At 52.6% G+C, this 27,370-nt stretch overlaps 2 protein-coding genes across 44 annotated transcripts in view; one reads left to right on the plus strand and one right to left on the minus strand.

Moving 5' to 3' along the window:
• Positions 1-27,370, minus strand: part of PRKAR1B (protein kinase cAMP-dependent type I regulatory subunit beta) — a 482,327-nt gene that overhangs the window by 254,731 nt on the left and 200,226 nt on the right. The gene's annotated exons all lie outside the window — the stretch shown is intronic.
• SUN1 (Sad1 and UNC84 domain containing 1) overlaps positions 16,369-27,370 on the plus strand; it is a 57,900-nt gene continuing 46,898 nt past the window's right edge. For 41 of the 43 annotated variants that reach the window (XM_015133131.3, XM_028845431.2, XM_028845435.2 and 38 more), the window contains exon 1: positions 16,369-16,399. The gene's annotated coding sequence lies outside the window, so the exon portion shown is untranslated. Of the gene's footprint in view, positions 16,590-27,370 lie in introns of all 43 variants that reach the window. The other 2 variants (XM_077995905.1, XM_077995906.1) reach the window with 1 other exon arrangement.

The raw sequence follows: 27,370 nt of genomic DNA on the forward strand, positions 1-27,370 counted from the left end.
CTGTTAGGAACCAGGCCACACAGCCAGAGGTGAGCGATGGGCCAGCCAGTAAAGCTTCATCTGTATTAACAGCTGCTCCCATCGCTGATGTTACCACCTGACCTCCACCTTGTCAGCAGCAACGGCATTCGATTCTCACAGGAGCCTGAACCCTACTGTGAACTGTGCAGTCAAAGGATTAGGTTTCACCCTCCTTATGAAAATCTAATGCCTGATGATCTGTCACTGTCTCCCATCACCCCCAGATGGGACTGTCTAGTTGCAGGAAAACAAGCTCAGGCTTCCACTGATTCTACATTTTCAAAGTTGTAGAATTATTTTATTACTGACCAGGTGCAGTGGCTCTCACCTGTAATCCCAGCATTTAGTAGAGATGGGGTTTGGCCATGTTGTTCAGGCTGGTCTCGAACTCCCGACCTCAAATGATCCTCCCGCCTTGGCCTCCCAAAGTGCTGGCGTTACAAGCGTGGGCCACCACAGCTGACCATATATATATATATATATATATATATATTTTTTTTTTTTTTTTTTTTTTTTTTGAGACAGAGTCTGGTGCTGTGTTTCCCAGGCTGGAGTGCAGTGGCACGATCTCGGCTCACTGCAAGCTCCGCCTCCCAGGTTCATGCCATTCTCCTGCCTCAGCCTCCCAAGTAGCTGGGACTACAGGTGCCCACCACCACGCCCAGCTAATTTTTTGTATTTTTAGTAGAGACGGGGTTTCACTGTGTTAGCCAGGTTGGTCTCGATCTCCCGACCTCGTGATCCACCCGCCTCGGCCTCCCAAAGTCCTGGGATTACAGGCGTGAGCCACCACACCCAGCCTGACCATATATTTTAAACTCTTTATTGAAATAACTTTAGGGCTGGGTACAGTGGCTCACACCTGTAATCCCAGCACTTTGGGAGGCTGAGGCGGGCGGATCATGAGGTCAGGAGATCGAGACCATCCTGGCCAACATGGTGAAATTCCGTCTCTATTAAAATACAAAAAATTAGCCAGGCATGGTGGTATGTGCCTGTAGTCCCAGCTACTTGGCAGGCTGAGGCAGGGGAATCGCTTGAACCCAGGAGGTGGAGATTGCAGTAAGCCGAGATTGCACCACTGCAATCCAGCCTGGCGACATAGCAAGACTGCGTCTCCAAAAAAAAAAAGGAAGAAGAGAAAGAAGAAGGAAGGAAGGAAGGAAGGAAGGAAGGAAGGAAGGAAGGAAGCAAGGAAGGAAAGAAAACTTCAGACTTTTTAACAGAAAAATTGCAAAAATAGTGGAGTTCCCATATACACACTTTGCTCAGGTTCTCTTGGTGTTAACACTTTACACACTGTGGGACAAATATGAAAAGCAGGGATTGGGTGGGCATGGTGGCATGTGCCTGTAATCCCAGCACTTTGCGGGACTGAGGCAGGAGGCTCACTTGAGGCCAGGAATTTCTTTTTTTTTTTGAGACGGAGTCTCGCTCTGTCACCCAGGCTGGAGTGCACTGGCATGATCTCGGCTCACTGCAAGCTCCGCCTCCTGGGTTCACGCCATTCTCCTACCTCAGCCTCCTGAGTAGCTGGGACTGCAGGTGCCCGCCACCTCACCCGGCTAATTTTTTTTTATTTTTAGTAGAGACGGGGTTTCACTGTGTTAGCCAGGATGGTCTCGATCTCCTGACCTCGTGATCCGCCCACCTCAGCCTCCCAAAGTGCTGGGATTACAGGCACGAGCCACCGCGCTCGGCAAGGCCAGGAATTTCAAGACCAGTCTGGGTAACACAGCAAGACTCTGTCTCTACAGAAAGTTAAAAAATGAGCTGGGCATGGTGGTGCACACCTGTAGTGTTAGCTATTCAGGGGGCCAAGGTGGGAGGATCACTTAAGCCCAGAAGTTCGAGAGTTCGAGGCTGCAGTGGGTGGCAGAATGAGACTCTGCCTCAAATAATAATAATAATTTACAGTACTTAAACCTCTGTCTCTTGTCCCACCAACTTTGGATGGTATCTCTTTGCCCTGTTCCCCGGAAGATGAGGGTCCCGTCCTTTCCTCTTTCTCTCCCTCCCACCCACCTCCCAACTCATAACAGCTGGACAGTTGCAGTTACATGGCCAAGGTTACTATTTATAGTTAGAACAGATGGAAAATATTCACCTTTTTCATGGTTTACATGTAGATTGATGCCAAAGGCTAAAAATAAATCCACAGTATTTTCTGATTATGGCTATATATATATTTTGAGACAGAGTCTGGCTCTGTCGTCCAGGCTGGAGTGCAGTGGTGCCATCTCAGCTCACTGCAACATCCGCCTCCCGGGTTCAAGCGATTCACCTGCCTCAGCCTCCCGAGTAGCTGGGATTACAGGCATGTGCCACCACGCCCGGGTAATTTTGGATTTTTGGTAGAGACAGGCTTTCACCATGTTGGCCAGGCTGGTCTCGAACTCCTGACCTCAGGTGATCTGCCCGCCTCGGCCTCCCAAAGTGCTGGGATTACAGGCATGAGCTGCTGTGCCCGGCCATTCTCCACTATTTCTGAATCTCCTTGCTCTCTCTGGAAGGGATCATTTCATCTCCTGGTCTCTGGTCCTTCTCTTCTGGGCTGCTGGTTTTCCTGGTGTCTCCCAGTTACCAATGGAGACCTTGCTTCATCTTCCAGGTAGCTCAGCTTCCTCTCCGGCCTCTCTCAGAAACAGAGAGGTTGACGGGAAGCCTCGTGTCCAAGGGGAGGGTTTCCAGGTGTCCAGCTTTGTGGGGTGTGGAAAGGGAAGAGGCACTGGGAACCCTGCCAGATGCCGGACCGAGGAAGGAGTGACTTGGGAAGCCTGGCCCTGCCCTCTCTAAAGCCCTCCCGAGCAGTTGCTCTGCAGATCTGGCTCCTTGACCGGGGAGGCTGGCCAGCCGCCAGCTGCCCTGTGGCCTCAGTATAGAGGATCACGGCTCCCAGCCAGGAGCTTTGTTTAATCTCCACGGTGCCAGCCCCACCCCCAGACCTGCCACGCTCAGCCTCAGAGGCCACCTCCACTCAGGCCAGGTGCCTATTCTTGGCTGGTGCTTCTGCCTGGCCCCTTCACCCACCCCACACTCTACTGCTTCCCCATTCCCTGAATTCCCTCCCCCACCCTCCCCACCCACCAGTCAGTGCCTTGGGTGGGGAAGGGAGATGCTGCCTGGGCCCAGCTCTTCTTCCGCTGAGATCTCAACTTCTGTCTGTGGACAGAGGAGACCTCCACGCGTGCTGTTAGGTAGAAAAAGCAGACTACAGGCCAGGCGAAGTGGCTCACGCCTATAATCCCAACACTGGGGGAGGCTAAGGTGGGAGGATCGCTTGAGCCTAGGACTTTGAAACCAGCCTGGGCAACATATTATTGAGACCCTGTCTAAGACCAGCCTGGCCGACGTGGTGAAACCCCATCTCTACTAAAAATACAAAAATTAGCCGGGCGTGGTGGCAAGTGCCTGTAGTCCCAGCTACTTGGGAGGCTGAGGCAGGAGAATCACTTGAGCCTGGGATGTGGAGGTTGCAGTGAACCGAGATCATGCCATTGCACTCCAGCCTGGGTGACAGAACAAGACTCTGTCTCAAAAGAAAGAAGGAAAGTAAAAGAAACAGAGAGGAGAGGGGAGGGAAGGGGCAGGGAAGGGAGAGGAGGAAGGGAGAGAGAGAGAGGAAGGAAGGGAGGAAGGGAGGAAGGGAGGAAGGAAGGAAGGAAGGAAGGAAGGAAGGAAGGAAGGAAGGAAGGAAGGAATCTACAGCATCCACTTTTATGAAAATACATATATATGTTCATGGGAAAGTGACACAACAAACAGAAATGTTGACAGAAGTCACCTCTGGCTGATAGAATTCAAGTGATCTGTGTTTGTTTTCAACTTTTTAAATACTTCTGTGTGTTTTCTAAAACACTTTTTGTTTCCTATCAGGAGCCAAAACATAAGCATTGCTGTTATGAATGTGGCAGTTTGCATCGTGGCTGAAGCGTTGGGCTGTGGAATCCTCGGATCTGGATTGTTTGTTTGTGACATCGTTTCCTTCTATCACCCCAGGCTGGAGGGCAGTGGTGCAGTCACGGTTCACTGCAGCCTTAAACTTGTGGGTTCGAGTGACCCTTTCATCTCAGCCTCCCGAATAGCTGAGATGACAGGTGCGTGCCATGACGCCTGGCTAATTTTTTCACTTTTTAATAGAGATGGGGTCTCACCATGTCGCCCAGGCTGGTCTCGAACTCCTGGGCTCAAGCGATCCTCCCACCTCGGCCTCCCAAAAATACAAAAAATACAAAAAATTAGCCAGGCATGGTGGTGGGCGCCTGTAATCCCAGCTACTCGGGAGGCCGAGGCAGGAGACTGAGCTTGAACCTGGGAGGCAGAGGTTGCAGTGAGCCAAGATTGCACCATTGTACTCCAGCTTGGGCGACAAGAGTGAAACTCTATCAAAAAAAAAAAGAAAGAAAGAAAGAAAGGAAAGAAAAGAAAGAAAAGAAAAGAAGAGAAGAAAAGAAAGAAGACAAGAAAGAAGAGGAGAGGGGAGGGGAGAGGAGAGGAAGGAGAGGAGAGAAGAGAAGAGAAGAGAAGAGAAGAGAAGAGAAGAGAAGAGAAGAGAAGAGAAGAGAAGAGAAGAGAGGAGAGAGGAGGGAAGGGGAGGGGAGAGGAGAGGAGAGGAGAGAAGAGAAGAGAGAAGAGGGCATGGGAGATGAGAGGAGGGGAGGGGAGGGGAGAGGAGAGGCGAGGCGAGAAGAGAGAAGAGGGGAGGGGAAATGAGAGGAGGGGAGGGGAGGGGAGGGGAGGGGAGGGGAGGGAAGGGAAGGGAAGGGAAGGGAAGGGAAGGGAAGGGAAGGGAAGGGAAGGGAAGGGAAGGGAAGGGAAGGGAAGGGAAGGGAAAAAAGAGAAAAACAGAGTTGTGACACTCAGAGTCAGCGGGGCTCCTGGCCGCTGCACAGCTCTGCCCTGCCCAGGGTTTGTTTTCCAGAAGGCGTTGCCTCCACTCAGGACCTTTCTGGAGAACCCAAGTCATAAAAACATCCCAACCCTTGACCCAGCAGTTCCACTTCCAGCGATTTATTCTAAGGAAACCCCAAGACCAGAGGGCAAAGGTGAGCTCAGGGATGTTTCTCGGAGCATGATTAACGGTGAGCTGGACGGGGCTGAGCGTGTTCATTCTGGGGAGAGCTGTCTCCAGCCACAGCGAAAGGCAGCAAGGCCAATTTACTCAGACAAATGAAAAAGCCAGCTCACAAAAGTCCGTCTGTTGTGACTCCATTTTTGTCTGAGAAAAAGAAGTATGTTGGCCGGGCGCGGTGGCTCACGCCTGTAATCCAGCACTTCGGGAGGCCAAGGGGGGCGGATCACGAGGCCAGGAGATCAAGACCATCCTGGTTAACACAGTGAAACCCCATCTCTACTAAAAATACAAAAATAAATTAGCTGGGCGTGGTGGCGGGCACCTGTAGTCCCAGCTACTTGGGAGGCTGAGGCAGGAGAATGGCGTGAACCCGGGAGGCAGAGCTTGCAGTGAGCCAAGATTGCACCATTGCACTCCAGCCTGGTCTACAGAGCGAGACTCTGTCCCAAAATAAAAAAAGTGTTATTAGGCCAGATGCAGTGATTCACACCTGTAATCCCAGCATTTTGGGCAGATCACTTGAGGCCAGGAGTTTGAGAACAGCCTGGTCAACATGGAAAAAACCCCAGCTCTACCAAAAATACATTTAAAAAGTAGCCAGGTGTGGTGGTGCATGCCTGTTATCCCAGCTCCTCCGGAGGCTGAGGCACAAGAATTGCTTGAACCCTAAAGGCAAAGGTTGCTGTGAGCCAAGATCATGCCACTGCACTCCAGCCTGGGCGACAGAGTGAGACTCTGTGATAGGGTTTGCCTGTGTCCCCACCCAAATCTCATCTTGAATTGTAGCTCCCATAATCACCATGTGTTGTGGGAGGGACCCAGTGGGAGGGAATCGAATCATGGGAGTGGGATATTCCTGTGATGTTCTCGTGGTAGTGAGTAAGTCTCACGAGATCTTTTTTTTTTTTTTTTTTTTTTTTGAGACAGAGTCTCGCTCTGTTGCCCAGGCTGGAGTGCAGTGGCACGATCTCGGCTCACTGCAAGCTCTGCCTCCCAGGTTCAGGCCATTCTCCTGCCTCAGCCTCCCGAGTAGCTGGGACTACAGGCATCTGCTACCACGCCCAGCTAATTTTTGTATTTTTAGTAGAGACGGGGTTTCACCATGTTGGCCAGGATGGTCTCAGTCTACTGACCTAGTGATCTGCCCACCTCAGCCTCCCAAAGTGCTAGGATTACAGGCATGAGCCCCCGCACCCGGCTGAGATCTGATGGTTTTATAAAGGGTAGTTCCCTGCACACACTCCCTTGCTGCCGCCATGGAAGACGCCCCTTTGCTCCTCCTTCACCTTCCACCATCATTGTGAGGCCTCCCCAGCCATGTGGAACTCTGAGTCCATTAAACTTCTTTTCATTATAAATTACCCAGTCTTGGGTATGTCTTTATTAGCAGTGTGAGCTCAGACTAATACAATCTGTCTCAAAAAGAGAAAATAAAATTCTATTTCGTTTTATTTTTTTTCCCTTGACACTGACGGTTGTCGTCGTCGTCGTTTTCAGCAACACATATGTATTGCTCGTCAAATGGAAAAAGAATAAAACGTAAAACCAGTTGCCAGGATGACAGCTGCTTCTCTCTTTAGCAAAGCTCTGCTCCAAATGCCCAGCAGTGTTGCCCTGGGACCCAGCTCTCCTGGGTCCCTTTCCTGGGTCCTGGGCTCTGTCACTCACTCTACTCCCTCCAGCCTCATCCTGGGCAGGTTCCCGGCAGCACATTCCCAGGCGGGTCAGAGGGGCCTTCCAGGCTCCCCTCCCAGAGATGCTTCTCTCATCAAGACACAGGTGCAGTTTGCCAGCCTCTCCCTTCTGGCCCCTGGAGTCACTATTTTCAAATCCGCCATTTTCCCTCTGAACAGGGTACATACAGCCTCAAACAGGTGGATTTTACAACCAAGTGGGAGGATTTTGCCCACAGGAAGACCTCGGAGGCGGCTGCCATCCAGATGGCTCAGGCAGCCCAGCTGACCTGCTGCAGAGGCCTTCCTGGAAGGTCTCAGGCATGGGGGTGTCCACACTGGATCCTGGACAGGAGTGAGCCTCCGTCTCGGAGAGACGCACTGAGTGGGAGCCACACGTGTACCCTGGAGGAAGGCCCTCTGTGTTACTCAGTTCTCGCGTCGCTGTAAGGGAAGACCTGAGGCTGGGTAACGTATAAAGAAAAGAGGTTTGCAATATGGTTTGGCTCCGTGTCCCCACCCAAATCTCATCTCAACTGTAATCCTCATGTGTTGAGGGCGGGACCTGGTGGGAGGTGATTAGATTGTGGAGGTGGTTTCCTCCATGCTATTCTCCTGATAATGACTGAGTTCTCACGAGATCTGATGGGTTTTTTTGTTTGTTTGTTTGTTTGTTTTTTAGACAGAGTCTGGCTCTGTCGCCCAGGCTGGTGTGCAGTGGCACAATCTCTGCTCACTGCAACCTCTGCCTCCTGGGTTCAAGCGATTCTCCTGCCTCAGCCTCCCGATTAGCTGGGATTATAGGTGCCCTCCACATCTGGCTAATTTTTGTATTTTTAGCAGAGACGGGGTTTCATCATGTTGGCCAGGCTGGTCTGAAACTCCTGGCCTCGGGTGATCCACCTGCCTCAGCCTCCCAGAGTGCTGGGATTATAGGCATGAACCACTGCAACCAGCCAAGATCTGATGGTTTCAAGCCAGGCATGGTGGCTCAAGTCTGTAATCCCAGCACTCTGGCAGACCGAGGCGGGTGGTCACCTGAGGTCAGGAGTTTCAGACCAGCTTGGCCAGCACGATGAAACCCCATCTCTGCTAAAAATACAAAAATTAGTTGGGTGTGGTGGGGGCACCTGTAATTCCAGCTATGCAGGAGGCTGAGGCAGGAGAATCACTTGAACCTGGGAGGCAGAGGTTGCAGTGAGCTGAGATTGTGCCATTTCATTCTAGCCTGGGCAACAAGAGCGAAACTCCATCTCAAAAACAAACAAACAAAAACAAAACAAAACAAAAAGATCTGATGGTTTCATAAGTCAAGCTCCTCCTTCCGCACTTCTCTCTCTCACCTGCCGCCATGTAAGACGTGCCTGCTTCCCATTCCCTCGTGACTGTAAGCTTCCTGAGGCCTCCCCAGCCATGTGGAACTGTGTGAGTCGATTAAACCTCTTTTCTCTGTAAACGACCCAGTCTTGGATAGTATCTGTGTAGCAGTGTGAAAACGGGCTAATACAGTTTATGTGGTCCACGGTTCTGCAGGCCGTACAGGAAGTAGGGCAGCAGCATCTGCTTCTAGCAAGGCCTCAGGCTGCTTCCACTCATGGCAGAGGTGAAGGGACAGGTGCATCACGTGATGACAACAGGAGCAAGAGAGGCGGTGGGGAGGTCCCAGATCCTTCATGAACTCACTTATCACCAAGGGGATGACACTGGGCAATTCGTGAGGGATCCGCCCCCATGATCCAACACCTCCCAGCAGGCCTGGGGATCACATTTCAACCTGACGTCTGTAGGGCATAAACATGCAAACCTCATCCGCCTCTCTCCTGGGTCCCCCAGGTGTGGCCATGGCAGGGCAGTTCCAGCACTGCCAGATATGATGATTTTTCAAGAGAAGCTGAAAGTCCAGATTTTAAAAATATATTTTTTAAGTCCTTTAATTTTTAAATATTGGCAACTCATTTATTTTTGTTTGTTTTGTTTTGCTTTTTTTGAGATGGAGTCTTGCTCTGTCACCCAGGCCAGAGTGCAGTGGAGTGATCTCAGCTCACTGCAACCTCCACCTCCCTGGTTCATGCCATTCTCCTGCCTCAACCTCCCAAGTAGCTCTGGGACTACAGGCACCACCACCACGCCCAGCTAATTTTCCTTTTTTTTTTTTTTTTTTTTTTTTTTGAGACAGAGGAGTCTCTCACTATTGCCCAGGCTGGAGTGCAGTCGTGCGATCTCGGCTCACTGCAACCTCTGGCTCCCAGGTTCAAGCAATTCTCCAGCCTCAGTCTCCCAAGTAGGTAGTATTACAGGCAGGTACCACTGCCCTGCTAATTTCATTTTTCTTTTTTTGTCCCCAGGCTGGAGTCCAGTGGCAAGATCTCAGCTCACTGCAACCTCTGCCTCCTGGGTTCAAGTGATTCTCTTGCCTCAGTCTCCTGTGTAACTGGGAATACAGCTGCGTGCCACCACGCCTGGCTAATTTTTGTATTTTTGGTAGAGACGGGGTTTCACCATGTTGGCCAGGCTGGTCTCCAACGCCTGACTTCAAGTGATTCTCCCACCTTGGCCACCCAAAGTGCTGGGATTACAGGCATGAGCCACCGAGCCAGGGCCCGGGAATTTCAATTGAAAAACCACAGTTATAGGCTGGGTGCAGTGGCTCACGCCTGTAATCCCAGCACTTTGGGAGGCGGAGGTGGGCGGATCACGATGTCGGGAGATTGAGACCATCCTGGCAAACACGGTGAAACCCCGTCTCTACTAAAAATACAAAAAACTTAGCTGGGCGTGGTGGTGGACGCCTGTAGTCCCAGCTACTCAGGAGCCTGAGGCAGGAGAATGGCGGGAACCCGGGACGCAGAGGTTGCAGAGAGCCGAGATCGTGCCACTGTACTCCAGCCTGGGCAACAGGGCGAGGCTCTGTCTAAAAAAACAAAACAAAACAAAGACACCTGGGAGGCAGAGGCTGCAGCAAGCCGGGATGGCACCACTGCACTCCAGCCTGGGTGACAGAGCCAAACCCTGTCAAAAGAAAGGGGAAGGGAAGGGAAGGGAAGGGAGGGGAGGGGAGGGGAAGGGAAGGGAGGGGAGGGGAGGGGAGGGGAGGGGAGGGGAGGGGAGGGGAGGGGAGGGGAGGGGAGGGGAGGGGAGGGGAGGGGAGGGGAGGGGAGGGGAGGGGGAAGGAAGGAAGAAAGAAAAGAAAAGAAAAAGGAAATCACGCCTGTAACCCCAGCACTTTGGGAGGCTGAGGCAGGTAAATCACCTGACGTCAGGAATTCAAGACCAGCCTGATCAACATGGAGAAACCCTGTCTCTATGAAAAATACAAAAGTAGCTGGGTGTGTGGCGCACGCCTGTAGTTCCAGCTACTCAGGAGGCTGAGGCAGGAGAATCGCTTGAAGCTGGGAGGCAGAGGTTGTGGTGAGCTGAGATCCCACCATTGCACTCCAGCCTGGGCGACAGAGCAAAACCCCACCTCAAAAAAAAAAAAAAAAAAAAAATTGGAGATGTCATGAGACCCGCAAGAAGAGATGGAGCATGGGGCAGTCAGACGTCTGCATCTGGAGTTGAGGGGCGTTGCCGTCTAGAGATGTGAATTTAGACACCAGCAGCTTATGGGGGTTATTGGATGTGACGAGTGTGTAGACAGCAATAAGACACACTAGGGCGAGCCCTGAACGCTTCAGTGTCTAGAGGTCAGGAGCATAAGGAAGAAACCGCAAAGGTCAGAAGGAGACTCAGGATGGGTGGAGACGAGAGGGTGCCAAGCTGAGGAGGACGATGTGGGGAGGACGCTGGGGGGGAGGACGGTGGGGGACGGGAGGGTGCAGGGCTAGGGAGGACGGTGGGGGATGGGAGAGCGCAGTGCTGGGGAGAACAGTGTGGAACAGGAGGGTGCAGGGCTGGAGAGGACAGTGTGGGGAGGACAGTGGGGGATGGGGGGTGCAGGGCTGGGGAGGACAGTGTGGGGAGGACAGTGGGGGACAGGAGGGTGCAGGGCTGGGGAGGATGGTGTGGGGATGATGGTGGGGGACAGGAGAGTGCAGGGCTGGGGAGGATGGCGTGGGGAGGACAGTGGGGGACAGGGGGGTGCAGGGCTGGGGAGGACGCTGTGGGGAGGACGGTGGGGGATGGAAGGGTTCAGGGCTGGGGAGGACGGCGTGGGAAGGACGTGGGGGATGGGGGTGCAGGGCTGGGGAGGACGGCAAGGGGAGGACGGTGGGGGACGGGAGGGTGCAGGGCTGGGGAGGACGGTGTGGGGAGGACGGTGGGGGACGGGAGGGTGCAGGGCTGGGGAGGACGCTGTGGGGAGGACGGTGGGGGACGGGAGGGTGCAGGGCTGGGGAGGATGCTGTGGGGAGGATGGTGGGGGACGGGAGGGTGCAGGGCTGGGGAGGATGCTGTGGGGAGGATGGTGGGGGACGGGAGGGTGCAGGGCTGGGGAGGACGGTGTGAGGAGGACAGTGGGAGACAGGGGGTGCAGGGCTGGGGAGGACGATGTGGGGAGGACAGTGGGGGACAGGAGGGTGCAGAGCTGGGGAGGATGGTGTTGGGAGGATGGTGGGGGATGGGAGGGTGCAGGGCTGGGGAGGACGCTGTGAGGAGGACAGTGGCGGACAGGGGGGTGCAGGGCTGGGTAGGACGGTGTGAGGACAGTGGGGGGCAGGGGGGTGCAGGGCTGGGTAGGACGGTGTGAGGACAGTGGGGGACAGGGGGGTGCAGGGCTGGGGAGGACGGTGTGAGGACAGTGGGGGACGGGAGGGTGCAGGGCTGGGGAGGACAGTATGGGGAGGACGGTGGGGGATGGGAGTGAGCAGGGCCAGGGAGGATGATAGGGGACAGGAGGGTGCAGCCTGGCCGCAGAGCCATCGCTGGGGAAGGCTGAGAACCCACCTAGGCTTCAGTGAGTCACAGCGACAGTGGCCTTGGTGGGAGTGATTTTGGCAGCGCGGTAAGGATGGGCTCTGGAGAGAACAGGAGGAGGCAGTAGAGGGAGGGAGGACAGACAGCTCTTTCAAGATAAACAAGGACATTTGGGAGGCACTTTGTTTTATTGTTTTGTTTTAGGATGCCTGCTCTTTTACTTAGCTAATCCCTGGGGGCAGGTCATCTCTTGGCAGGTCTGTTAAACAGTAGCAGGATGCATAGCAGCCCCCAGATTTGTTCACCTCAGAATGAAATGTTACTTGGAATAAGGGTCTTTGCAGATATAATGAAGGTAAAGATCTAGAGATAAGACCATCCTGGCTTAAGGTGGGCCCCGGATCCAATACATATCCTTATAAAAGGAGGTGGCTGGGTGCAGTGGCTCACGCCTGTAATCCCAGCACTTTGGGAGGCTGAGGCAGGCGGATCACATGGTCAGGAGATCGAGACCATCCTGGCCAACATGGTGAAACCTGTCTCTACTAAAATACAAAAAATTAGCCGGGCATGGTGGTGTGCACCTGTAATCCCAGCTACTCGGGAGGCTGAGGCAGGGGAATTAATGGAACCTGGGAGGCAGAGGTTGCAGTGAGCCGAGATCACACTACTGCACTCCAGCCTGGTGACACAGCAAGACTCTGTTTCAAAAAAAAAGGAGAAGGCCAGGTGAGGTGGCTCACACCTGTCATCCCAGCACTTTGGAGGCCAAAGTGGGAGGACGGCTTGAGCCCAGGAGTTTGAGACCAGACTGGGTAACATGGCAAGACCCTCTCTCTACAAAAAGTTAAAAAAATAAAATTAGCTGAGCATTGTGGTGGGTGCCTGTAGTCCCAGCTACTCGAGAGGCTGAGGCGAGAGAATCACTTGAGACCAGGAGTTTGAGGCTTCCATGAGCCGTGATTGTGCCACTGCATTCCAGCCTGGGTGACAGAGCAAGGCTCTCTCTCAAAAATAAGCAAATACATACATACATACATAAGTAAATAAAACGCTCTTCAGGGCCCAGCATGCATGTCTGCAGTCTGTACTGAGTTCAAACCCTCTGTCAATACTGGGAGCGTCTGTGCATGGATTTTGGATTCTGTGTATTGGGAAATCTGGCTGAAATCTGTTGCAGCTCTCTGGCAAGTTCCTTTCACCACTCCCCACAGACTCACGCCCTGAAACCACACCAGGGGCCGCCCTCACTCACCGCAGGGGACAACCACCCACCAAAAACCATTTCCTCTGCGGATGCTTCCGGCCCAAAGGAGGAACCAGAAGCGGGCAGGATGGGGAAGCAGCCGGCAGAGAAGCCAAATTGTTTCCTTAAGAGAAAGGGATTTATGGGAGGTGGAGGTTGCAGTGACCTGAGATCGTGCCATTGCACTCCAGCCTGGGCGACAAGAGCGAAACTCTGTCTCAAAACAAACAAACAAACAAACAAAAAAAACAGAGAGAGAGAGAGAGAGAGAGAGAGAGTGAAAGGGATTTCCTGAGCCTCCCGGAGGTCGGCTGGGTAATTTTCCTTCGTCCGACCCTCTCCTTGGCCCTTGTGCAGCCACCCTCATCCAGATCCAGATGGCACGAAGCCTCTGGACTCGGGTTTCTGACTCGTCTCCCAGGAGCCGGTTTCTGTTTACCGCTGAAAGGCACAGCCTGCTGCCAAATTTGAGGTGTGAGCTCACCAAGAAAGCAGCACTGCGCTCCCCCGGGAGCTTCCCAAAACGGGCCGTTGCTGCCCTCGGTTCTGCAGCAGAGATGGTGGCCGTGAAGACAATGAGCCTGCCTACGGGGTCACTGCGTCCGGTCTCACTCCAGCCAGGCTGCCGGCCCGGCCCCTGCCTCCGTTTCCCTTGCTTTGAAATATCAATGGCTGCGCCACCTGCTCCATCCTGCTCTGCAGCGCTGGGAAGAGCCTTAGGGACTGAAGTCCAGCCTGCTGCCCAACTTCTGAAATGAGGACGGTTGGCCAGGCCGAAGAAAACAGAGCCAAGCTGTGTTTCGGGAGACACAGAAGCCGCCAGATTCTCCTACCTGCTTGTTCTTGTTCCTCCCTTAACCCACTCTGAGGACCGGGGCCTTACGGGGTGGGGAGCCGTACTGGCGCCAGGGTGGGCAAGGTGGAGGCCAGCCTTTTTGGGGACACGATCCTAGTATTAGAATGTCCATCTTTTCTAGTGACAGACCCAGGCAGTAGGTTCTGGCACAGCCATCTGCCAAAATCTTTCCTCCAAACAGATGTGCCTGTTTAAAAAGGAGATCTAATGCAGGGTTTTAGCAGCAATGTAAGGGCCATCAGTAGTCAGGTGTGGTAGCAGGTACTGGGGGACGCTGAGGCACAGGATTGCTTCAGACCAAGAGTTCAAGACCGGCCTGGGCAACATAGTGAGACCCTATCTCTACAAAAAAATTTTAAAAATTAGCCAGACACGGTGGTGTGTGCCTGTAGTCTCAGCTACTCAGGTGGTGTGTGGGAGGATGGCTTGAACATGGGATGTCGAGGCGGCAGTGAGCTATGATCATACCACTCCAGCCTGGATGACAGAGCAAGACCCTGTCTCTAAACAACAACAACAAAAAGCAAAACAAAAGGGAAAAAACAGGAGTTCGAGACCTGCCTGGCCAACGTGGTGAAACCCCGTCTAGGCTGGGCGTGGTGGCTCACGCCTGTAATCCCAGCACTTTGGGAGGCCGAGGCGGGCAGATAACGAGGTCAGGAGATCGAGACCGTCCTGGCGAACACGGTGAAACCCTGTCTCTACTAAAAACACAAAAAAATTAGCTGGGCGTGGTGGCGGGCACCTGTAGTCCCAGCTTCTAGGGAGGCTGAGGCAGGAGAATGGCGTGAACCCAGGAGGCGGAACTTGCAGTGAGCTGAGATCGCACCACTGCACTCCAGCCTGGGTGACAGAGCGAGACTCCATCTCAAAAAAAAAAAAAAAATCCCATCTCTACTAAAAATACAAAAATTATCCAGATGTGGTCCCAGCTACTCTGGAGGCTAAGGCACAAGAATCACTTGAACGCGGGAGGCGGAGGTTGCAGTGAGCCGAGATTGTGCCATTGCACTCCAGCCTGGACAACAAGAGCAAAACTCCATCTCAAAAATAAATGAATAAATAAATAAATAAATAAAGGCTTTATTGGCCGGGTGCGGTGGTTCATGCCTGTTATGCCAGCACTTTAGGGTGCTAAGGTGAGAGGATCGCTTGAGGTCAGGAGTTCAAGACCAGCCTGGACAACATAGTGACACCTCCATGTCTACAAAAAAAAACACAAAAAAGGCGGGGCGCGGTGGCTCACGCCTGTAATCCCAGCACTTTGGGAGGCCGAGGCGGGCGAATCACGAGATCAGGAGTTCAAGACCAGCCTGGCCAACATGGTGAAACCCCGTCTCTACTAAAAACACATGAAATTAGCAGGGCGTGGTGGCAGGTTCCTATAATCCCAGCTACTGGGGAGACTGAGGCAGGAGAATCGCTTGAACACAGGAGGCGGAGGTTGCAATGAGCCGAGATCATGCCACTGCAACTCCAGCCCAAGCAACGGTGAGAGACTTCGTCTCAAAAAAAAAAAAAAAAAAAAAAGCCACGCGCGACTGTAGTTCCAGCCACGGGAGTCTGAGGTGGGAGGATCACCTGGGCCGGGGAGGTTGAGGTCACAGCGAGCTATGACTGTGCCACTGCAGTCCAGCCTGGGCAACGGGAGTGAGACCCTGTCTCAAAAAAAAAACAAGAGTAAAAAAGGTGAACATGATTGTAAATTATACTTCGTTCTAAAAATGCACAGAACAAATCAGTATTTGCAAGACGCGGTGCAGTCCCCAGCACGGAGAAGACAACCTGCGAATTCCACGACAGAAGAGCTGCATTTCCATCAGCCAGGGCCCTGCGGGTGACCACGCCTGCAGACCCCACTCATTCCCCAGAAGGGCGCCCGGGGAGCAGGGGCCAAGGGAGGAGCCCGGCCTGGGAGCGCCTGCGCACGCCTGGAGCTGCGGCGAATTGGGGTGGGGGCGGCGGCCAGCACTGGGAGACGTTCGGGAGGCCAAGGAGGCACTGGCCGAGGTGAGCCCCGTGGGAAGCGGGGGCTGCCTCCCAGAGCCGCAGGGGCCCCTCCCCAAGACCCCTCCCCCAGATCCAAACACGTTTCCGAAGATGCAGACCCCTCCCCAACGTAGACCCCGTATCTGAGACGCGGACCCTCCGCCGATGCAGACCCCTCCGCCAGTGCGGGCCCCTCCCCCAGGTGCGGACCCCTCCCCCAGTGCGGGCCTCTCCCCCAGGTGCGGGCCACTCCCCCAGATGCAAACCCCCCACCAGGTGCAGACCCTTCCCCCAAATGCGGAGCCCTCCTCCGGGTGCAGACCCCTCCCTCAGGAGCAGCCTCTCCCCTGCATGCAGGCCCCCTCCTCCAGGTGCAGCCCCCCTACCGGGACGCGGCCCCGCTCCGCCCCGCCCCGCCCGTCTCACCCCGTGACGCATCCAGGCCCCTCCCCATCCCTCCCTCTCCTTCTCCCCTTCCCCCGCCTGGAGTCCCCCTCGCTCCTCCGCCCGCGGCCCGTAGCCGCCTCGTCATTGGCCAGAACGCTTCAGGTGGCGCGCTCGGGATTGGTGGAGGCCTGCGTTGCTCCCGCCCTCGGCCCGGGGCGCGGCCCGCGATTGGCTGGGGCGGGCAGAGCGTCTTCTCCGGCCTGGGCGGCGCAGACGAGGCCTGAGGCGGCGGCGCGAGGCAGGTGAGCTCCGGGCGGGCCGGGCCGAGGGGACCCTGGGGTGGGTGCCGGACTGCGGAGAAGCGGGGCGGGGGCCGGGAGGACGCGGGGTCGCGGCCTGGGCGCCCTCTGCGCGGGCTGTGCTAGGGCCTCCTGGGCCTACGGCTGCCGCCCCCGCCCGTCCCGCGCCTCGCAGCTACCCCAGCCCGCGCAGGTGAAGACGCCCAGGGACCCTGGGGGTCGTGGCGCGGGGGTCCTGCTCCTTCCCGGGGTGTCGCCGGCCGGGCCAGGGCGCGGGGTCGGGGGCGGAGCGGGGAGAGGCGCGGGAGGCCGCGGCGGGTAGCCCGGGCTGGGCGTGGAGGAGCGTCCTCCCCGCGTTCTCAGGCCTCGGCCGGGGCTGCCCGCGTGGACCCCGCTGCGGGGTCCCAGCCCCTGGAAGTAGCGGCCGGGCCGTGGGTGGGGTGGTGGGAAGGCGGTTTTATTTAAGAGGTGGGGTCTCGACCTCCTGAGCGCGAGCGATCCTCCCGCCTCCGCCTCCCGAAGCGTTGGGATCACAGGCGTGAGCCACCGCGCCCGGCTGATACTCGTATTTTTTGTAGGGTTGGGGGGGTCTCTCTGTGCTGCCCAGGTCGGACTCTTAGGCTCAAGCGATCCTCTCGCCCCCACCTGCCTGGAGGCGCGCGCGCGGTCTCCGCGCCCTGTTGCGCCTGCAAAGTGCCCGGAACGGTGTCTGGCGCAAAATAAGCAGCGGCGGGGAACACCTTGCCACTGTCACCGTCACGGGGGGGGATTTCTCCCGGCCGCCCAGGGCTCCCCGGGGCAGAGGGGTGCTGAGGTCCCACGTCTCTGCTCTCGCTTTGCAGCTTGTGGTTGCTGCGCCTGGCTCTGATTCCAGGTGGGAAGCTGCTCATAATCGTGTCTTCTAAGCTTCGGTAATAGTATTGCCCGTGGAGTGCTTGCGGCTCTGATTGCTAATGCTTTGTATGAAGGCTTTTGTGTGCAATCCGTTTTTACTCCCTACATCTCCACTGTGTAGAAACATCGTGGGTTTTGGTTTGTTCTCATCTGTTGTTGGACACTTGATAGTTTTTTGAACCCTTTAGTTTTCTCAAATTATTTCTCCAACAGTTTCCTCTTATTTGTTTACCTTTTTTTTTTTTTTTTTTTTTTTTCCCTGAGTGTTTTGGAAATACTGCTGTTTGGGCTGGAAGGCTTGGGCTGGCTTTATAATTTTCTTATCTTTCTTCCATTTTCTATTCTACTTTCTAGATTTCCTCTTTTTCTTCCAATGTATCTATTTAGCATTTTAGTTTGGCCATCGTATTTTAAATTTCCCAGGGCTTTTTTTTTTTTCTCCTTTAAAATTTGTGATATGTTTTTCATAAATGCAGTATCTTCTCATTCACCTGCTTTTTTTTCCGATTGTGCTAAAATACATGTAACATAAAACAACATTACCACCTAGTTACATAACTTTTTCATCATCCCAGATGGAAACCCTATACGTGTTAAGCAGCCACTGCCCATTCTTCCGTCTTCCCAGGCCCTGGTAATGGCTAATCTGCTTTCTGTCTCTATGAATTGGCCTGTTCTGGAGATTTCATGTAAATGGAATTATACAGTATGCAGCCCCTTGTGTATGGCCTCTTTCACTTAAGATAATGTCTTCGGAGTTCATGCATGTTGTAGACTGTATCAGTATTCCATTCCTTTTTATGACTGAATAATTGTGCATTGTATAGATATACCACATTATGTTTATGCATTAGTCTGTTGATGCTCGCCTGGGCTGTTTCCACCTGTTGGCTCTTGTGAGTAATGCAGCTATTATGAACATTTGTGTATGAGTTTTTATTTGAGCACCTGTTTTCAATTCTTTGGTTATATACCAAGGAATGGAGTTGCCAGGTCATATGGCAAGTCTGTGTTTAGCTTTTTGAGGAAGTGCCAAACGATTTTTCGCAGTGGCTGCACCATTTTACATTTCCATCAGCAACATGAGAGTTCACTTTCTGCACATCCTCCCAACACTTAGTTTCCAAAAAGGATGACCATGCTAGTGGGTCTGAAGTGGCTTCTGATTTGGCTGTGATTTGCATGTCCCTGATGACCAGTGAAGTTGAGAATTGTTTCATGTCCATGTTGGCCATTGTATATTTTTGGAGAAATTCTCATTCAGGTCCTTCCCCGCCTACCCACCCAACCCCCTGCCTTTTTTTTTTTTGAGGCGGAGTCTCGCTCTGTCACCCAGGCTGGAGTGCAGTGGCGCGATCTCGGCTCGCTGCAAGCTCCGCCTCACGGGTTCACGCCATTCTCCCGCCTCAGCCTACGGAGTAGCTGGGACTACAGGCACCCGCCACCACACCTGGCCATTTTTTTTTTGTATTTTTTTTTTAGTAGAGACGGGGTTTCACCATGTTAGCCAGGATGGTCTCGATTTCCTGACCCCGTGATCCGCCCGCCTCGGCCTCCCAAAATGCTGGGATTACAGGCATGAGCCACGGCGCCCAGCCTTTTTTTTTTCCCCAGGCTGGAGTGCAGTGGCACAAACTCAGCTCACTGCAACTTCTGCTTCCCGGATTCAAGCGATTCTCCTGCCTCAGCCTCCCGAGTAGCTGGGATTACAGGTGCCTGCCATCACACCCGGCTAATTTTGTATTTTTAGTAGAGATGGGGTTTCCCCATGTTGGTCAGGTTGGTCTCAAACTCCCAACCTCAGGTGATCCACCTGCGTCGGCCTCCCAAAATGCTGGAATCACAGGCATGAGCCACCCTGCCTGGCCTCTTTCTCCTTTTTTAAATTGGGTTGCCTTTCTTTTTTTTCCTCTATTTTTTTTTTGAGTTGTCAGAATTCTTTATTCTGTATACTAGACCCTTATCAGATACATGATTAGTAAATACTTTCTCCCAGTCTTTGGATTGTTTCTTCACTCTCTTGTTAGTGTCCTTTGATGCACAAATTGATGAACTCTAATTTTTCTGTTTTTTCTTCTGTTGCACATATTTTTGATGTCATACCTAAGAACTCTGAAAAATCAAAGTCAGGAGGATTTGTCCTGTGTTTTAAGGGTTGATCATTGTAGCTCTTGTATTTAGGTTTTTGATCCATTTTGAGTTCGTTCTTGTGTGCGGTGTGTGGTAGGGTCTAACTTTGTTCTTTTGCATGTGGATATTCAATTGTTCAAGCATCATTTGTTGACAGGACTGCTTTTTCCCTATTGAGTGGTCTTGGTGCCCTTGTCAAAATCAATTGACTATAGATGTGTGGGTCTATTTTTGGACCCTGTTCTGCAGGTCTGTATGTTTTTATGCCAATGTCACACCTTTTTTTTTTTTTTTTTTTTTTTTTTTGAGATGGAGTCTTGCCCTGTCGCCTAGGCTGGAGTGCAGTGGCGTGATCTCGGCTCATTGTAGCCTCCACCTTCTGGGTTCAAACGTGTCTCCCGCCTCAGCCTCCTGAGTAGCTGGAATTACAGGTGCACGCCACCACGCCCAGCTAATTTTTGTATTTTTAGTAGAGACGGGGTTTCACCGTGTTGGCCAGGCTGGCCTCAAACTCCTGACCTCATGATCCCCCCACCTCGGACTCCCAATGCCACACTATTTTGTAGTAAGTTTTGAAGCTAGGAAGTTGGGGTCCTCCAACTTTGCTTTTGTTCTGGAAGATTTTTCACTATTTGGGACCCTTTGCAGTTCCATATAAAGATTGGTTTTTCCACATTTGCAAAAAAGACCATTGGGGTTTTGATAGAGACAGTATTGAATCTGTACATCACCGTGGGAATACTGCCATCCTAACAGTATTAAGTCTTTCCATCCATGAACATGGAATGTCTTCCCATTTATGTAGGTTGTCTTTAATTCTTTCTACAATGTTTGTGATTTTCAGTGTACAAGTGGTGCACTTACTTGGTTAAATTTATTCCTAAGTTTTTAACACTTTTTGATGCTATCGTAAAATGAATTGTTTTCCCAGTTTGACTTTCAGATTGTTTATTGCTAGTGTGTACAAATGCAACTGACTTTTGTATTGATCTTGTATCCTGAAACTTTGCTGAGTTTGCTTATTAGTTCTGACAGCAGTTTTTTGGTTGATTCATTAGGATTTTCTAGATATGAGATCATGTCATCTGAGAATAAAGGTAGTTTTACATCTTCCTTTCCAATTAGTATGCCGCCCCCGCCCCTGCTTTTCTTTTTTTTTTTTTTTTTTTTTTTGAGACGGAGTCTCGCTCTGTCGCCCAGGCTGGAGTGCAGTGGCGCGATCTCGGCTCACTGCAAGCTCCGCCTCCTGGGTTTACGCCATTCTCCTGCCTCAGCCTCCTGAGTAGCTGGGACTACAGGCGCCCGCCACCGCGCCCGGCTAATTTTTTGTATTTTTAGTAGAGACGGGGTTTCACCGTGGTCTCGATCTCCTGACCTTGTGATCCGCCCGCCTCGGCCTCCCAAAGTGCTGGGATTACAGGCGTGAGCCACCGCGCCCGGCCCGCCCCTGCTTTTCTTAACGAATTGCTCTGGGGAGAACTTCCAGTATGGTGTTGAGGAGCAGTGGTGAAAGTGGCCACCCTTGTCTTGTTGCTCATCTTAGGGGGAAAATTTGAATACGGCATTCACTGAGTTTTTCACAGATGCCCTTTATTGTGTGAGGGGCAAGTTCCCTTCCATTCCTGGCTTGTTGAGTGTTTTTGTTATGGAAAGGTGTTGGAGTTTGTGAGGTGCTTTTTTGTACCAATTGAGATGATCACATGGCTTTGCCTAATTGCTTCTTGAACAGATTGTGAGTATTCAGTTTCTCCTGTATTTTGGTTCCATCTTATACCCTCACTTCCAATTGTAACCTAGTGCCACTATTTTTGGAGGCTTTTGGGGGTTCCGTGATCGTGTTCTCCACTGCATGCTTATGACTCAACTTTTTCTGGCCTAAGACAGTTTTTATTCATCTATCTAGCTCCCCAGAATGTGTTACTATTTTCTTTTCTCCCTTTCTTTTTGTTCTTAATGAAATATGCCCTTAAAAAATAGCCCTTTCTCAAAGGGCTCCTTAGTAGCTGGAGTAGCTGGAGTAGCTGGAACTACAGGTGCATGCCACCACGCCCAGCTAATGTTTGTATTTTTAGTAGAGACGAGGTTTTACCATGTTGGTCAGGCTGGTCTCGATGTCTTGACCTCATGATCTGCCCACCTCAGCCTCCCAAAGTGCTGGGATTACAGGCATGAGCCACCGCACCCGACCTGGTGACCTGTTTTCAAAGAATGCTGATGTTTAATGGGGTGTGTTGTCAGCTCATCACCGTTGTTTCCTGGTCCTGAATTTATGATGATCGAATGGTCTCTTAAACAGTCTGCTTTATGGTGTCTCCAGATTCTGAAAATCCAATTCAAATCTGCTTACAGTAAATGCCAGGTAGTGTTTTTTGTAGGAGAAGCTGTGATGGGATGAAACCATCCTTCAGCGTTCAACCCTTGCCGTTACCGCAGCGTTTCAGGGTGAGGTGAGAGTCCCGGAATTGCCTCTCCTGGAGGCAGTTGGATTGCATGTCCTAAAGCCCACGGGTGATTCAGGTTAAGCGGTCCTGAACACAGCGGGAAAGGGAGTTCCCACATGTGGGTTTGCCAGGCAGACTGGAAACAGGACTGTCTGGGCGGTAGGCGCGGTGTTGTCGGCCTCACCTTTCCCTTTGTGTATTTGGTGGGGTGGTTGTGCTTGGGTTGCCTGCTGGAGGGTTGCAGTGTTCCGTTGATTGAAAGCCTGCCCTCGTTTTCTTCTTCCCCTTGCTTCCTAAATGTGGAGCTCGTTGCTATTTTGGACTCTGCTCACCCACTCGATTTATAGACAGAGGAGACCAGCCTGGCTCACCCACTCGATTTATAGACAGAGGAGACCAGCCTGGCTCACCCACTCGATTTATAGATACAGGAGACCAGCCTGCTGCGTCCTATTTGAAGCAGTTTGCTTCCACTGGGATGAAATAAACTAGGAAGTATCAGGTGAAAAATACAGAACATGATGTTGCTTCTTACAATACACTGTTTATATACTTGTATGTTGTAATTGTTTCTACTTTATTAAGTATCTCGTGTAATTTATAGTTTAAATTGTGTCTGTAATTAAGCATACTTGTTGTGTTGGTACTTGGGTTTTCATTTAGTTGCCTAGGGGCATACAGCGAGTGGCTGTAGGTTGTGAGTTTTAGTTTAGGCGGCAATGTCTGTGACAGACACTTTTCGACGTTTGTGCAGAATTAAACTGTAGGCCTCAGACAAGCAGTGTGGATGCCATAACATCTGGGTGCCGGGTTCCCTGGGTCCCAGCGGTGGAGGGGAGACGCCCCTGGGGCATGTGTAGTTTGAACACAGAGCAGCCCTTTGGTCGCTTTGTTCTTAGTTATTCTGTTTGATTTTTAATACTATTGGAAGATGTGAGCTGTATCTGCAGTATGAAAAACAGATGACTTTATTACGTCTTTACTTGCTACAAACTGAAACGTATTCATCTCGAGCCTAGTACCTGGTGCTGGGAAGGACAGAGCGCTAGAAGGGTGATCTGGACGTGGTGTGGATGTGTATTCCAGCACGTGTAAGACCCTGAGACTGCTGTTCCCAATTACCGTTGGGAATGGAGCAGCTGACACACCTGTTCGGGTTAGACGAGGAAGCATATGAAGGCCTGAACGTGCTGGGAGGAAGAATGAGAGGCCCAAGCGCAGCACACATGGCCCTGTGGTCACCCGTGAATTCCCACACGCACACCGCCCTGTGGCCGCTCGTGAATTCCCACACAGCCCCGTGGTCGCCCACGAATTCCCACACACAGCCTTGTGGCTACGCACGAATTCCGACACGCACACGGCCTTATGGCCACCCGTGAATTCCCACACAGCCCTGTGGCCGCCTGTGAATTCCCACATGCACACGGCCCTGTGGCCGCTTGCGAATTCTCACACAGCCCTGTGGTCGCCCACGAATTCCCACACACGGCCTTGTGGCCACGCACGAATTCCGACACACACACGGCCTTGTGGCCACCCGTGAATTCCCACACGCACACGGCCCTGTGACCACGCACGAATTCCTGCAAGCACATGGCCCCGTGGCCGCACACGAATTCACACACGCACACGACCCTCTGGCCACGCATGCATTCCCACACGCACACAGCCCTCTGGCCACGCATGTATTCCCGCACGCACACGGCCCTGTGGCCACGCACGAATTCCTGCACACACACAGCCTGTGGCCACACACATATTCTCGCACACACATGGCCCCATGGCCACGCACGAATTCCTGCACACACACGGCCTGTGGCCACACACATATTCTCGCGCACACGTGGCCCCGTGGCCACGCACGAATTCCCGCATGCACCTGGCCCTCTGGCCATGCATGTATTCCCGCACACACACGGCCCCATGGCCACGCATGAATTCCCACACATGGCCCCGTGGCCACACACGAATTCCTGCACACACACGGCGTGTGGCCACCAGCAAATTCCTGCACACACACGGCCCTCTGGCCACGCACGAATTCCCACATGCAGCCCTGTGACCACGTATGAATTCCTGTACAGGATTTTTCTGGAGCGTAGTCAGGTAAGGAGTAGAGAGTGGTGGAGACGGGAGGATTGTCAGCTTAGTGGCCAAGTGAGCAGGGTGCGTGGTGTGGCGAGCGCTCCCTTCCCTTCCAGGCACTTGTAGCGTTCACTTGTTCTGCAAGCAGGGGTTAGAGCTGAAGGTGAAGGAGGCGCAATTCCTGCCCTCACAGAGTTCAGGGGCCACTTGGAGAGAAGGACTCAGTAAGAAATAATCATTACCATTTGTGTTAGTGCTGATCACCAGTGAGCGCTGGAATTGGCAGGAACTGGGGTAGGATGAGGCCCATGGGGGCTTCCTGCTGGTGGTATCTCTGCTGAATGTTAAGTGTGAGAAGAAGTTAGCTAGGCAGAGTTTGGGGTATAACTAGACCAAGGAGATGTGGAAGGGGGTGAGAAAATAGGAGGGCACCTCCAACAGGAGGACACTCATTGCAAGGAAAGAGTGGAGGAGCGGCACGTAAATGGGTGGGGAGGAAAGGGCTCCCTGCAGCCATGGTGGATCCTAAGGCACGGATGGGAAGTGAGGAGGGAGAAGTAGCAGCACTTGCACCAGGGCTGTGTGTGCAGGCAGCCACGGGAGGAGTCCGTGTGAACAAGGTAGGCAGATTTCTCTGTAGATGGATCATTCAGGTGGTTTTCTTAAGGATCAGTTTGAAAGGCAAGACTGGAGCCAGGGAGACGGTCAGGGCGTTTGCAGGGAGCCAGCCAGAGGTGGCGTGTCAGGGTGGGAATGGAGAGGGAGGGGGCATGGGGCACGCGCCCAGGAGAGGGAGGAGCAGGCCTGGGGCATGATTTGGACCTGTGAACCTGCCTGACGTGTGGGCTGTCCAGGCGGAAACGCCCAACAGGAAATAAAACGATGCTTGTGTACAAACGGCATTTACAGATGGGTTAAATGAGTTATTAATGGCTTGCAGTGTAAAAGTCAAAACAGTAAGAGTAGGAGAGTCCACTGCAGACCATTCTTGTGTTCTTGGCTTAGGGAAAGTCTTTCTAAGAAGCAGGATGTGAGTCAGGGAAGGGAAAGACCAGACATGGTGTAGCCAAAGTCACCTGGTTGAAGTTAAGGACGGGAGTATCCCTGGCGTGTGTAGCGGATTCATATCCTTATGTATATGTGGTCCTGTAAAACAGAAAAGGACAGATCTCCTCACGGGATGAGAAATACACCTGGCTGAGAAACATGAGAAGATGTTTCAAGTCCCTGATAATTAAGGAAGTGCACGTGAAAGCTGTGTGAACCTCCGGGTCCAGACCCAGCACTGGCTTTGTAGGAGGAGGATGCTGAGTGTGGCTTCAGCACGTCATTGCTTGAGGGCCACTGGCTGAGATGAGTTCTTCCAGGAGACTTTTCGTTGGTGGTCCTGATTGTACTGGTTATAAGGAAATTTTGTGCACTCTAGGTTTGAAGCAAATACAATGAAACTATTTAATAGTTCTGTCTTCCTAGACCTTTGCAGTAATATGTATAAACTAAATAATTTGGCCTTGGGCTTTTGCTGAAACACTGTGATGACCACCTTTTTGTAAGAGGAAATGGGGTTTTTATTGAAAAGATCCAGTGCCCTTATCATACGGAGATGTACACACGTGATAATCGGTCTTCTGGAAGAAGTCATTTTCTTTGACACTCAGAACTGTTTTCTTGATGTACAGGCTAAATGGGCTTGTGTATCTTTTCCTGTTGTTTCATCATTTCCAAAACAAGTGAAGAAACATTGCGTCTTGACTAGGAACTATCTGTCAATACGGCTTTGCTGCTGACAGGGTGTGCTGGGAGGCAGCCTGGAGCAGGCGGGTGCGTCCACTGGCTGGGTGCTCCGCTGGCCGGGTGCGTCCGCTGGCTGGGTGCTCTGGCGGTGCTCCAAGGAGCAGGTTCTGTTTCTAGCCCCTGTGAATGTGTCCACACCACCGCTAAGGCAGTGGGAGACCTTGAATTGGACCCCAGAGGACTGGCTGCCTGTCCTCCCTCACAAATGAAGATGAAATTTGTTTCTTTTTGAAAGTAATATTTATTATGGTAATTATTATTATTATTATTATTATTTGAGACAGAGTCTCGCTCTGTTGCCCAGGGTGGAGTACAGTGGAGCGATCTCGTCTTACTGCCAGCTCCGCCTCCTGGGTTCACGCCATTCTCCTGCCTCAGCCTCCCGAGTAGCTGGGACTACAGGCGCCGCCACCACGCCCGGCTAGTTTTTTGTGTTTTTAGTAGAGATGGGGTTATTCACTGTGTTAGCCAGGATGGTCTCGATCTGACCTCATGATCCACAAGTTTTAAGTAATTATTTACAGTGGACTTAAGAAACAAACCGGGCTGGGCATGGTAGCTCACGCCTGTAATCCCAGCACTTTGGGATGCTGAGGAAAATTGCTTGAGGCCAGGAGTTCAAGACCAGCCTAGACAACTCTCTAAAAAAATAAAAAGGCCGGGCGCGGTGGCTCAAGCCTGTAATCCCAGCACTTTGGGAGGCCGAGGCGGGCGGATCACAAGGTCAGGAGATCGAGACCACAGTGAAACTCCGTCTCTACTAAAAATACAAAAAATTAGCCGGGCGCGGTGGCGGGCGCCTGTAGTCCTAGCTACTCAGGAGGCTGAGGCAGGAGAATGGCGTGAACCCAGGAGGCGGAGCTTGCAGTGAGCCGAGATCGCGCCACTGCACTCCAGCCTGGGCAACAGCGTGAGACTCCGTCTCAAAATAAAAATAAAAATAAAAATAAAAAGATTAACCGGGTGCCATGACTCGCCCCTGTGGTCCCAGCACTGTGGGAAGCTGAGGCAAGAGGACCACTGAGCCCAGGAGATGGAGGCTGCAATGAGCTGTGATCTCGCCCCTGGCACTCTAGCCTGGGTGACAGAATGAGACCCTGTGTCTTAAAATACATATATAAGAAAGAACGAACAAAGAAACGAACAGCCTGATGTCAGGCTGGCTGCCGTTTGACAACCCTGGCCTGGGGTGCTTAAGGATCAGCGAGGGCGAGGATTGAGCCAGTGTGTGTGCCTGTGTGCTCATCATGCCCCCCTCAGTGTCTCTCGGGAAGGTCCCTGAGGGAAGGATCTGGTGAAAGAAACATCGCCGCCCAGCCTGGTGGAGCAGGTGTCCACAGCTAGCAGGCCCTGCTGAGGCTGGGGGCTGCAGCTCCGGGTGTCCCTGTGGACGTGGGGCTTGTGGCAAATGGCACTCTGGGAGGAGGGGCCTGTGTGTCCCCCCGAGGATCAGTGACAGACTGACAGAGTTTTGCAAGTTTGAGTCATATGTGTGACTTGTTTCAGGAGGTAGGCTGCCGTTTTAAACCGGGGCTTGCAGGATCCATGTGGGCAGGTTCCCCACCTGCAATGTTTCTGATGGGAACGCTGCGTCTCACTAGGCTCCCTCTCAGTGTCAGTCCATGTC

The sequence above is a fragment of the Macaca mulatta genome, chromosome 3, assembly GCF_049350105.2.
Source record: "Macaca mulatta isolate MMU2019108-1 chromosome 3, T2T-MMU8v2.0, whole genome shotgun sequence".
In the NCBI taxonomy this organism is placed as follows: domain Eukaryota; kingdom Metazoa; phylum Chordata; class Mammalia; order Primates; family Cercopithecidae; genus Macaca; species Macaca mulatta.